Raw genomic sequence first — 12,103 nt, 5'->3', positions numbered from 1 at the left:
GGTTACCTCTCCTCTTTCAGTCAGGAAGTAGACTCCCTTGCCTTTCAATCTCAAGAGAGATTTCATGTGGCCACCGTATTCATTCGGAACTGGCCAGCCCTGTGGACGTCCAAGGTTTACAGATAACTGCCATAATTTTTTTAAAAATTAGTTAGCTGTAACAACTTAGTGGTTGCTTGGCAACTAAAGAGATAATATTTTAAAAGGAAAAAACACCCTGTTACCGTTCGGCTCCAGGCATCAGAGTTTATTGAGTTCTGCCGACTTGTTCAGGAGGGGGCTAAACCAACCCTCTGGCGGACAAAGGGAGAGGAACAGGGTAACATGAATTCTGCAGCCTAGCCGGTTTGAAGAGTGGGGAGGAAATAAATTGCATCTCATCTAGCTTGAATTGGAGCTGCCCAATTTAAGAACAAGTACTAATTAGCTGACTTGAAAGCTCAGCTGTGACTTGGCTAAAAATGGGACCTCTTGCAAAATGTGCTTAAAACTTAGTTCCACAGAGCTGATTGACCTCTTGCAAAATGTGCTTAAAACTTAGTTCCACGGAGCTGATTTCGCTTGCAGGTGGAAATGGGGCTCATGCTCACACAACAACGAGTCGGGAAAGAGTTTAGGCATATTTTTTAAAACTTAAGTGTGTTTTATCGAGAAGATATGGCCATCTAGCTCACCTATAATATCCCCAGAAATTAAATCCGGACCGGAGAGGGTGCTGAGGCTCTTTGGATGAGGTGTCTCTAGCTGAATTAACTTGATTGGCTTCAAGTCAGCCTAATGACCAAGGAACAGACCTGGGAATAAGAAAGGCATCTTTAGTAAAGAAGGGGAGGGAGATGAGCTTTGCCATTGTGCTTGAGGGATGTAATGAGCTGGGCAGAAAACTGAAGCAACCATTTTAAAGCCTCACATTAGCGGTGACTCCAAATCTTTCAAGCGACCGAATGGTGAGTTAGAACGCTCTACTTGAAAAACAACAACAACAAAAAAACCCCATTTTGATTAAATTCAGAGTTTTATCAGGGCCAGCATAGTAGTTTTCATTTTGATGTTTAGTTTAATTCACTGCATTCTGTAACTTTCCTATGATTCTTAGCTGGGCAGCGGTGGCATTCATCACTTTAACCACAGCACTCAGGAGGCAGAGGCAGGTGGATCTCTGTGAGTTCAAAGCCAGCCTGGTCTACAGAGCGAGTTCCATGTCAGCCAGGGCTGTTGCACAGAGAAATTCTATCTCAAAAAAATTATAATTCTTAAAACATTGGAGATGCAACCATTTCTGTTTCCTTGTTAACCGGAGCCCCCTGACACAGCCCATATTGCCTCAAGCTCATCATCCTCCTGCCTCAGGCTCTCAAGTGTTAGAACTGCAAGTGTGAGACGGTGTGCTGACGTCATGAGGAGACGCCATGGAAAAATGTGTGAGTCAAGAATGACAAACACAACCTCAAGGAGAAAGGGTTCCGTGGAGACGGGGCAGTAGAAAGACTCTTGGACATTTACCCTAGCACCTTTTGGGAACCCTTTGGATTTATTAGTAATTCAATAGAAGCATTTTGAAATCAACTGTCAGACACATGTGATTCGAAGAAAAGCAACCTAATACCACGAACGGAGTGGTATCAGGAGTCATATATCTGAGTTTGAACCCCATCTTGGCCCCAGAGTTCATAGCGGCTCAGGCATGGGAATTTTCCCCTCTGAGTCCATTCCATTTTCCTTATTCTTGACATGCGACAGCATGTAAGTGAGCCGTGGCAGATTGGTTCCAAGTCCCCCGCAGACACAAAAACATGGATGTTTAAATCTCTGACATAAAATGACGAAGTGTTTGCCTGTAGCGTCTGCATGCTACGTACACTTTTCCTTCGTACTTAACATCTTCTCTCGGTAACTTAGACCACATATTATGAGGGAAATGCTACATGAATTGCTTTTATGCTATACTTCTTAGGGAACGGTGATTTAAAAAAAAAAATCTTCATAAACTCAGAGCGGCTACAACACTGGGCAGGTGCAACCAATCAGTGGTTGGTTGCAAGCAAATTTACAGAACCCGTGGCTTTAGTATGGGCATTGAAGGTGGCTAGCTTAGATGGTTGTGCTGAAGATCACATGACAGACCGAAGGCTCTTTGCTGTGTAGAGAATGCTCACCTTTCTTCAGACCCGTACAGTATTTTTTAAGTTAGTCATGTTTTCCGGTCCATATGAGTAACTGTTATTATCCCCGAGAAGGGGCACGTGTGTCTACGAAGACGGCACAGTGGGTGAAGGTGGTCACCACGTGGTAGGAGGAAACCAACCTCTGAAATTGTCCTCTGACCCCCATGTGAACGCCACGGTGGGCCCCCACACAAATCAATGGATTACTCATTAAATGTAACCAATAGATCAGTTAAATGGAATCAGTTGCTTGCATGTAACTAATTATATGTTAAAAAGTGATAAAAAAGGAAATGGCACCTATGATCGTGGGTCTTTCTGAAGCAACTTCTTTGGTGTTCAAATTGCTTCAGAAATTTCTCCTACTCTTTAATTTGAAAATTTGTGACCAAAAGGTTCTCAGTTTTCCAGTCTGTTTCCCTAATATATGGGATGCACATTTGTTCTGGTTTTTATTTTATATATTTTTTTTTGTTTGTTTGTTTGTTTTTCCCTCTCTGTCTCTCTGACATTCTCCCTAAAAGCTTCTAGGCTTCTCGCCCTTGGGGTTCAGGCATCCCGATTGCATTACTAAGAGTGGCCACTAGGTGGAGGCGGAGACACACTCCTGGGAAGACAGGGGCCTCCCTAGAGTTGGCACTGTGCCCTGTCTGTCCAGAAGATGGGAACTAACAATAATTATTTATTGCGGTTAACTAATTTATAAACATGAGGTAAATATAATAATGTCAGAAGTTACCTCCAGCAAGTGTTTTCATATCACCCCTGGCCACTGTAACTGGTAACATCCAAAGAAACAGGAGGTTTGCTGTGGGCATACTCTAGCTAAACATTCCAGTCCGGGGCCTCTTGTCCCTGCCCATCTGTGCCCGCATATTAACACATGCAGGTGCACACTGAGAGCTCGTGCAAAGGGAGGCAGTCTGGGCTAAAGTGAGACATGAATCCTGAGACCTCACACATACACACACACACACACATACACACTCACACACACTCTCACAACACTCACACACACACAGAGACACACACAGACACAGACACACACACAGACACACACAGAGACACACACACACAGACACACACAGAGAGACACACAGAAACACACACACTCATACACACACAGAGACACACACACAGACACATACACACACACAGAGACACATACACACATACAGAGACACATGCACACACAGACACACACACAGAGACACACACACAGACACACAAACACACACACACAGAGACACTCAAACAGAGACACACAAACACACACACACAGATATATTTGACAGTAGCGTTATAGGTTATACTCTTCATCCGTTGACAATCCTGGTAGCCTAAAACTGGGGCCCAGCTTACAAAGTGGTTCAACACACATTCAGGGTAATTCTCCCCCTCAGCTAACAAAATTAAGCAAACTGCCCACGGTCATGCCCATAGCCTGTCTGGTGAAGAGAACGGTTCACTGAGACACGTTGGCCCACTGATGCTGAACTGTGGCAAGTGGACCCACTGAAACTGACCACCAGACCTCCTCAGGGCCTGAGTCCCACACTCCACCCACATTCCACCACTGCACAGGGTTAAGCTTCCCTGAACAGAACTTCCAACACACAAACTGCGGCGGCACCCATGAAGCATGACCGTCTGCTCTTTAATGTGGCTTGGGCCTCAAGCTTCCCACTTGTAAGCAGAGCTCAGCACACCAAGAGTGGCGATGAATACTAGGAAGCGTCAGACTAATGTCTGCTCCGGCCTGGTTTACAATGGCTCGCCAAGCATTCTAAGCAGTGTTCTCTAACTTTCTTTCCCTCAGCCACTTTTATGTTTGGTTTGTTTGGTTTTTTTGTTTGTTTGTTTATTTTGTTTTGTTGAGGGCTTAGTTAGTTTGTTTGTTCGGATTTTGCTCTTCCTTCATGGTGGAATTGGACCGTAGGTAAGTCCCACATGTTGGACCCAACCTTGATCCTGTTGAACTTTGTGGATATAGACAATGAGTTTTGTAACAGAAATACACCGATGGTCTCAGATGGTTATTCCATATTTGGAATGTACCAAGGACACGGTGTGCACCTGTTTCTTTAAGTGTTGCATTTCTTCAAACTCTGAAGAAAAAGACGCATAGAAACTGCTTTTGACTGGGATGGTAGAACAGAGTCAGAGCCTAAGCTAGCTGTAAATTCCATGTTCCCCACAAACGAGGACAAAACGAGATTTGGAGGGAAAGTAACTAGGGCACTAGGAAAGCTCCTTTTCTACACTCGGAGCTCCTCTGGCACCGTTGTTTAAGCCAGAGTGTTTAAGGGGCAACAGGAAGCAACTGATCCATAAGTGAGAGACCTTATGGATACCGCTTACCTTTTGGAATACAGACTCCTTAGGGGAAGGATCCTGTTCATATCTTTCCAAGTGTCCTCATAGCTGGTTTAATACCAGCTGAATCTGCCACGAAATGTTTGCCTAACACCACCAGAAATGCATGCTAGATTAATTTTGAAGCAGGCAAGCTCCAGCTGAAAGGAATCACAGAAACACAGAAGTCACATTTTCTGCCTGGTGGGCATTTTTTTTTTTTTCCTTTCAAATATGAAGTCAAACATGGCTGATCGCAGAAGCTGTCTTGTCTCCTGGCTCTCAGCTGTTTGAATGCCCTTGCTCACTGACTCCTGTAGTGCTCCATTCACAGCTCTCTGGGAGCCTCGACGCAATGTTCTGTTCACCGACTGCTTCCTGCCTGTCTCTGGGATGAAAAACTCTTTAATAAGCAAATAAATCTGGATTCTACCTCTGAACTCTCAGAACCTAGCATAATGCCTGATCATTCCCCCCACCCTGCCTCGTGGAAGTGCGTGCACACATGTATGTAACACAGAAAGGGATGGAGAAATCCGGGAAGGAGACAGAGAGGGGAATTGGAGAGGTATTAGCTGAGAGGGAAAGGAAGGAAGAAATGGATAAAGGCAGAAGAAAAGGGAGAGGATGCTCCTGAGCTTCAGCGAGATAGCGCCAGATGAGTACTCTACCAACAGCCTGTGTCTTTTCCAAGGAGTCCATTGACAACGTCACAGCCTTATAAATCTCAGATTATCCCTGGCTTTAATTGTCAGCTTTGAAACGAAGAACTAAAATCACTTTTAGAAGACAGCGTTGGGTAGGGTTTTGCTGTCACTGTCTTAATTGAGTTCATTGCTGTGGGAAGACTCAGCTCACTGTGGGTGGTACCATTCCCTAGATAGGAGGTCCCGGGCTGCAAGTGAACCTGTGCACATTCTCCTTTGCTCTTGACTGTGCATTTGATCCGATGCCTATTGGGAATCCCTGCCTTGACATTACAACAAGGATGGTATGTAATCTGGAGTAGGACAAAATAAACTCCTTTAACCTCTAATTTGGTTTTTTTTTTGGGGGGGCGGTCTGGATAATTTATCATAGCAACAGAAGTAAAACTCGAACACCCAGTTTACAGTTGTGGCTATCTGTAAAGATGGCTGATGGCCACCTGGGGTGAGTTGAAGAAACTTTCACTGGATCTTTTCTCTTTGAGTCTCAGTCACAGAATCCGTCTTTCCCCTCACCCCCTCCATTTGACAAGCAATAGGTGTGATGCCTGGTTCACATCTGGAGCCCACCTGGAGCCCGTGGGAAAGATCGAGACTTGCCATTAGAGTGACAGCGCTTAGCCCGAGACTTGCCATTAGAGTGACAGCGCTTAGCCTTCTCATTTAGCCAACGCCTTTTGGCGTCTTACCCGTCGGCATCTCGTGCTATTACCTGTCTCTTAAGATCACCATTCATATTACCTCTTTCTGACGCTCCAACCATTCTGCATAGCAAGACAGGTGAATACGTTTTCCCTCTGACAGTTAATTCATCTGTCCTCTGCTGTTGTGGCCAGCTGGGCTCTCTGTTACTAGAGAGCCCAGCTCTGGGACAGTGGCTCCTAATAAGCCACCCCAAGCAATACCCTCTTTAATAACACTTTTGAAAATGACCTTACATGATAGAATGTCCTGCATGCTTCTGAGGAACGGGATCAGCCGGTAGGACTTTCTGTCTAATATAGTAGATCAATCATAGCTTTTCCACACTCTCTGCCATCTAGGTCCTCCTTCCATAGTTCCCCACAGTTATATTTGGCAGTTCTCTTTCTTTAATGAAGGTTATTACTTTTTGAAAACTTTTGGCATCAACAAATGGCGTATATTAGCCTCATATTTCTAGATCATTGGCTAAAGTGCTAAGTTCTCCATGAGGGAGGGATCCCTCCGAATCTGCACTTTTCCCTTGCCCTGGTTCGTATTCCAAGCACTCCCCTGATGCTCTGCTCTCTGAATCCCCTCCAGTCATACTTTTGCTGGTGCATGCCAGGCCAGGCTTTGTGCAGCATTAGTGTATATAATGTCTTCACTGGTAGCTGAGAATTAAATCTGTTGTCATCCTTTTAGAAGACGATATGATAGAATCAGATCATGAGAAAGACAAGTACTGTCTCCTAAGACAAAGCGTGAGATGGCTATAGATGAATGCTCCTATCTGATACCTGTATATTCCCTAGCCAGGAGTCCATTGATGGTGCTTTCGTGTTATTGTCCTATAAATACCCAATTATTCCATTTGTGATAGTTAGACATAATTGTCAACTTGAGACTGCCTAGACTCACCTGGTAAGAGATCACTTGAGTTCTGGATATTCCTCAGGTAAGAGAAGGGACTGTATCTCTCCACAGGAGACCAGGTCATTGATTCAGGCCAAGTAAAGTGATGTGAATGACAGCGGCCCACATAGACCCACATAAGTAAATGCTTGGTTTCAGTTGGCTGAACTGTTTGTGAAGGTCAGGATGCATGGCCTTGTTGGAGGAAGTATCACTGGAGGTGGGCTTTGAGATTTCAGAAGCCCACACATTTCCCATTAAAGCTATCTATCTATCGATTGATCTATCTATCTATCTATCTATCTATCTATCTATCTATCTATGAGTCTATCATCTCTCTCCCTTTCTCTCCTCTCTCTTTCTTTCTCTCTTTCTCCCTCCCTCATGCTTGTGGGTTGCGATATAATCGCTCAGCTACTGCTCCAATGCCATGCCTGCCTACCTGCTCTCATGACCCCCAACACAAGGGTCATGGACTCACGCTCTGAAAGCATAATCCCTAAATAAATGCTTTCTTCTGTAAGTTGCCTTGGTCATGATGTCTCATCACAGCAACAGAAAGGTAAGCAGCACACAATGGGATATCGATATCCATAGTTCTTAACTGCATCATCACAGAAATCTTTACACTAAGACTAAAGGGTAATGATGTCACCACCCTCAGGTGATTGACGCTTGTCACCTTGAGTGTAATGCCTTGCATTAGAATAGAACGTTTATAATCAGGCGATCCATAAAGCTGAAGCAGGAGGATTGCTGTGAGTTTCAGAGCATCTTGGGCCATATGGTGATTTGTAAGTCATCCTGAGTTACAGTATGTATGAAAACCTGTCCCTAAATAATGAAGAAAAGGGAGCAGGGGATAAAGTAATCTAGGTTGTTTCGGTCTTCATCCTGCTTCCAGTTTTTTCATGAGATCTCTACTGCCCGCACTCTCTCCGTTTGGATAGCACCTACCATAGCTATTAGAACTCTAGACAGGGAGAAAATGGAATTCCCCATCTTTAGTACCCCAGCTTGGGGTATTTTGTTATAGCAACAGAAAGTGAACTAATACACTCTCAGTTCTGCTATATCCCTGGAAACAGGTTGAGTCTACTGTTTCATCTCCCCCAATAATGGCACTTAGCAGTATCTTCCAAGCAGTATCTTAAAGTTCCCATGACCTTGAATTTCTGAAATACTGGCCCACCAAGTCTGTCAATACCTCCAAAAAGGCATGTTCATTGACATCTGCCCGGAGGATATGGGTCCACCTCCTGAGTCCCTGATCTGTTTGGGATCCTTTGCTAATAATAGCTGACTTGGACAGAGTTTTCTAGGAATACAAATTGATGCCTGCATGCCTACAGAAATGATTTGCTTCGAGAGTACTCTCTGGAAAAGTAAGAATCGGGACAAGACTGAGGAAGAAAACTAAGAAAGGCTACTATTTTAGTTCAAGACTACACTGTCTTAGATTAACCATATAGACACCACACTGAAAAAATAAAAAGAAAATTATTATTCCAAAGATGTGGTCTTAAGTTGAAACAAACCAAACAACTGTGTCCTTATGTCAGCCTCTTGTCCTGGCCTGGGTAGGAGTCAAAGGTAGGAGTCAAGCTTTGTTTACAAATTGAGTTGTATTAAGTAACCAGACAGAGGATTCCAAGTGAGCCTGCCAGCTGGATATGATCACAATACATAAGAAAGGCCTGATAATAAAGTCACCATAACCTCAGGATGACTGTTATCAAAGCCTACATCCTCTGAAGAGTCATTCTATAGCACACATATGGCCAAGGAAACATGTCTCATCAAAACAGTTCACCCTCAACATTAAACAAACTCACAGGAAACCTGCAATCAAGCTGTTAATACTGGATCCAGTACCTGAAATAAAAAATTTAATATCTAAAATGCCTACATTCCAACCAAGGATAAGAGACTTGTAAAGAAGCAGTAAAGAATGACCCATGCACGAGAGAAAATTACAGAAACTGTTTGTGTGAGAGACAGTACATCCCAGCAACACTCAACTTAAGTGTATTCAAAGAAATGACGGAAATGAAGTTAAAGTGTGATGACCCTGATTCTCTGCATTGAGGAATGCAGATCACGGTGGAAATCATTTAAAAGTACCACACAGGAAATGAAATATTCACTAGATGAGCTCAACAGTTTATTTCCGCTGACAGGGGGAAAAAATGAACAAAAGGAATTGTGCAGTCCAAAGAACAAAGATTAACCCGAAAAAAAAAAAAAGTAGCAACCTCAGGTAATTATTGTGACACATCCTAAAGCATACAACATACATGTAATGAGAGTGTCAGAGAAAATAGGAGAATACAGAGAGAGATGATTATTAGGCACTTCCTAAATCTAGAAAGAAAGGAGCGTCAATCCACACATCTACACAAGTCAATACTTAGAAAAATAAGTACAAAAAGAATTACAACAATTTCTTGGGGGGAAGGAGGGGGAGACAAGAAAACAAAATTCTGATCAAAAAAATTAATATGTAATGGATGCTCAGTAAGATAAACAACCGACTTCCAGTTAGAAACAATTAACAACCAGAAGAAAGTGGATAGCGTGCTAAATATCAAGAGAAAAATCAGACACGAAGTCTACCTGGGACAGAGACAGATGAGTGTGGCAGCTCCCAGATATGGTGACTTCTTGTTCCCAGAGGTAAGAGCTAGAGGAGTAAGCACAGGGACTGATATCCTCACAAGAAAATGAGGCGCCAGAGGTCCAAGCTAGAGTGTGACCCCTAGTATCCCAGTTACACAGTACAAACTAAAAGCTGAAAGTCATCATCTGTTCAGCAAAATTATTTTTCAAAATATAGGGCAAAGTGAGTAGACTGGAGTTGCTGACAGACCAAACTTATAAATAAGAGTGTTAAACAAGCTCTTTAATCGGGAGATGGGCATCAGTGAGAACCTGGGTTCCTATCCCAACACACACACACACACACACACACACACACACACACACACACACACACACACTTCAGAGATGGTAAGGTCTACTGACTGTCACCATGTAAATAAACTCCTTCTAACACTCTTCAAAATTTCACAACTACTTTCCCATAACCCAGGCTCTTGAATTGCCTCTCAGTTTTAAAATTCTGACGGAACAGAAGTCATTCGGAAGGTATTATCAGAGACTATTGGAGTTTGAATTTAGAAATGTTTGACTGGGGTAAGTTTGAAGAGAAATGGCCATTGTTTCAGTAGCTGTAACACACAATGCTATCTTTCTAAAGTTTAATATTTAATTTTTATTTCTTCTTCTTCTCCTTCTTCTTCTTCTTCTTCTTCTTCTTCTTCTTCTTCTTCTTCTTCTTCTTCTTCTTCTTCTTCTTCTTCTTCTTCGATGCCTGACTAACAGAGGGCCAGCTTATGCAATCCTCTGAAGTTTAGGAAATGAAATCTTTGCTATTCCTACACTCCATTATTTTCTTCTGGGTACTAACCAAGATTTACCAGAGGAAAAGTTTGCCACATGCTCCATCACCATTCCACATTCTTTCTGTGGCAATACACAAACAATGCTACGTTCACAATTATGTAACAATTGAGCCTCGGCAGTTATAATGGGATGTTAAAATAGAGGGAACTCAAAGACATTTAAAATGTAGATGGACACCTTGTCAAGTAATTGCACTAAAATACAGAGAATGCCTTAGCCAAGTTAACGAGGGACCAGCGTGTACACATGTTTGTCCTTGTGTTCTGTCAACGATGCCTCTCACACTCCTTCTTACCATTTCCTCTCTCCTCTAGGAACAACATCTCCAGAGCTGGGTTCTGAATAATTGTTCTAATAGGATGCTTGTGAAACACTGTTTTCTTTCTCGAGCTCCTTCATTGCCACACTCATCGTTGTGTCCAACAGTAGAAAGTGGCAGACACGTCATCTGCAAGGTTCTAGTCAGCACAAAAAGGGATTCACATGATTGGCGTGCCTTGGGAAGGGGTTTGGAAGTAGATCTTCCATGACATGACTGCAATTTGTGCCCAGGGTTCAGACTCTACAGCAACTTTAATGCCGCAGGAAAGTTGACATTTTCTGGGTTATGCCACCTAAGGGAGAGGAAGAGAAGGACTAATCCCTGAAGAGCAGACAGCAACGCTTCGCTCCATCTCTAAGGGCCTCTTTGACTTTATCATTCCGGAGAGTGAAGATGAATGGGTTGAGGAAAGGGGTTACCACAGAAACCAGCAACGAAACCACCCTGTGTACTCAGCTGCCTGCGTTTGCTTGGGTTTCACATAGAGGAACAAGCAGCTGCCGTAACCAATGATAACAAAGGTGAAGTGGGAAGCACAGGTGGAGAAGGCTTTCCTCCGGCCAGAGGCTGAGGGGATCTTGAGGATGGTGGAGATGATGTAGGTGTAGGAGACCATTGTGGGGATCAGAGAACCAACAATAATGAAAATGGCCATTAAGAAAAGAATGAACTCGGTGAAGAAAGATAGTTTGAGCAACTGACCTCGGTCACAGTAGAAATGGTCTAATAGATTTGATTTGCAAAAAGTAAACTGGAATGTGGCGTAGACCGGCCAGATTTCAGAGAGGAAACGGAACACCCAGGACGCAATCACCACCCAGAGGCAAGTGCGGCTGCTCATGATGACGCTGTACCTCAAAGGGTTGCAGACCGCCACGTAACGGTCCACCGCCATTGCTCCAAGCACGGCAAACTCGGTGGTCCCTAAAGAAAGATAAAGGAAAAGTTGGGCAACACATACAGTCAGAGATATTGTCTGGGTTCCAGGAAGCAGCAGTCCCTGGAGCATCATGGGAACAATTGTAGTTGTTACCAGGATTTCCAGCAGAGGTGGGCGAGGAAGAAATAAATGGGGACTGCAGACGTTTATCAACACAAACAATCATGATGATGACCACGTTTCCCAGTAGTGTCACTGAGTAGAAGGAAAGGAATATGGAGAAAAGAATGTGATGCAGTTCTTGGGATCCAGGGAAGCCTAGCAGGCAGAATTCAGTGGCACTAGAGAGATTGTCCATCACTAAAATTTTGACTTTTGTTTCCAAGTTTGAGGTCTGTCTCAAACAGACTCTTCTGGTCGTGGGATTGTCCTTCCTCCTGGATTAACTGTACCAGAAAACAACGGCATTCCAGAGAAAGGTTAAAGCACAGAACTCTGAGTACTGGCTCTCTACAATATCTCACAGAGCAAGCCAGGGGCCAACAGAACAAAGAACAAAGGCCGGCGTCTAGGGCTGGGGTTCTTGCCATCCTTAGCTTTTAAAACGTTACAG

At 43.6% G+C, this 12,103-nt stretch overlaps 1 pseudogene; it reads right to left on the bottom strand.

The window, feature by feature from the left end:
* Positions 1 to 10,924: 10,924 nt before the first annotated feature.
* LOC127214270 (olfactory receptor 9A4-like) lies at positions 10,925 to 11,848 on the bottom strand (annotated as a pseudogene).
* Positions 11,849 to 12,103: the final 255 nt, after the last annotated feature.

The sequence above is a fragment of the Phodopus roborovskii genome, unplaced genomic scaffold, assembly GCF_943737965.1.
Source record: "Phodopus roborovskii unplaced genomic scaffold, PHOROB, whole genome shotgun sequence".
In the NCBI taxonomy this organism is placed as follows: Eukaryota; Metazoa; Chordata; class Mammalia; order Rodentia; family Cricetidae; genus Phodopus; species Phodopus roborovskii.
Note: the sequence above shows the minus strand (reverse complement) of the source record. Positions and strands in the feature narration are given on the sequence as shown.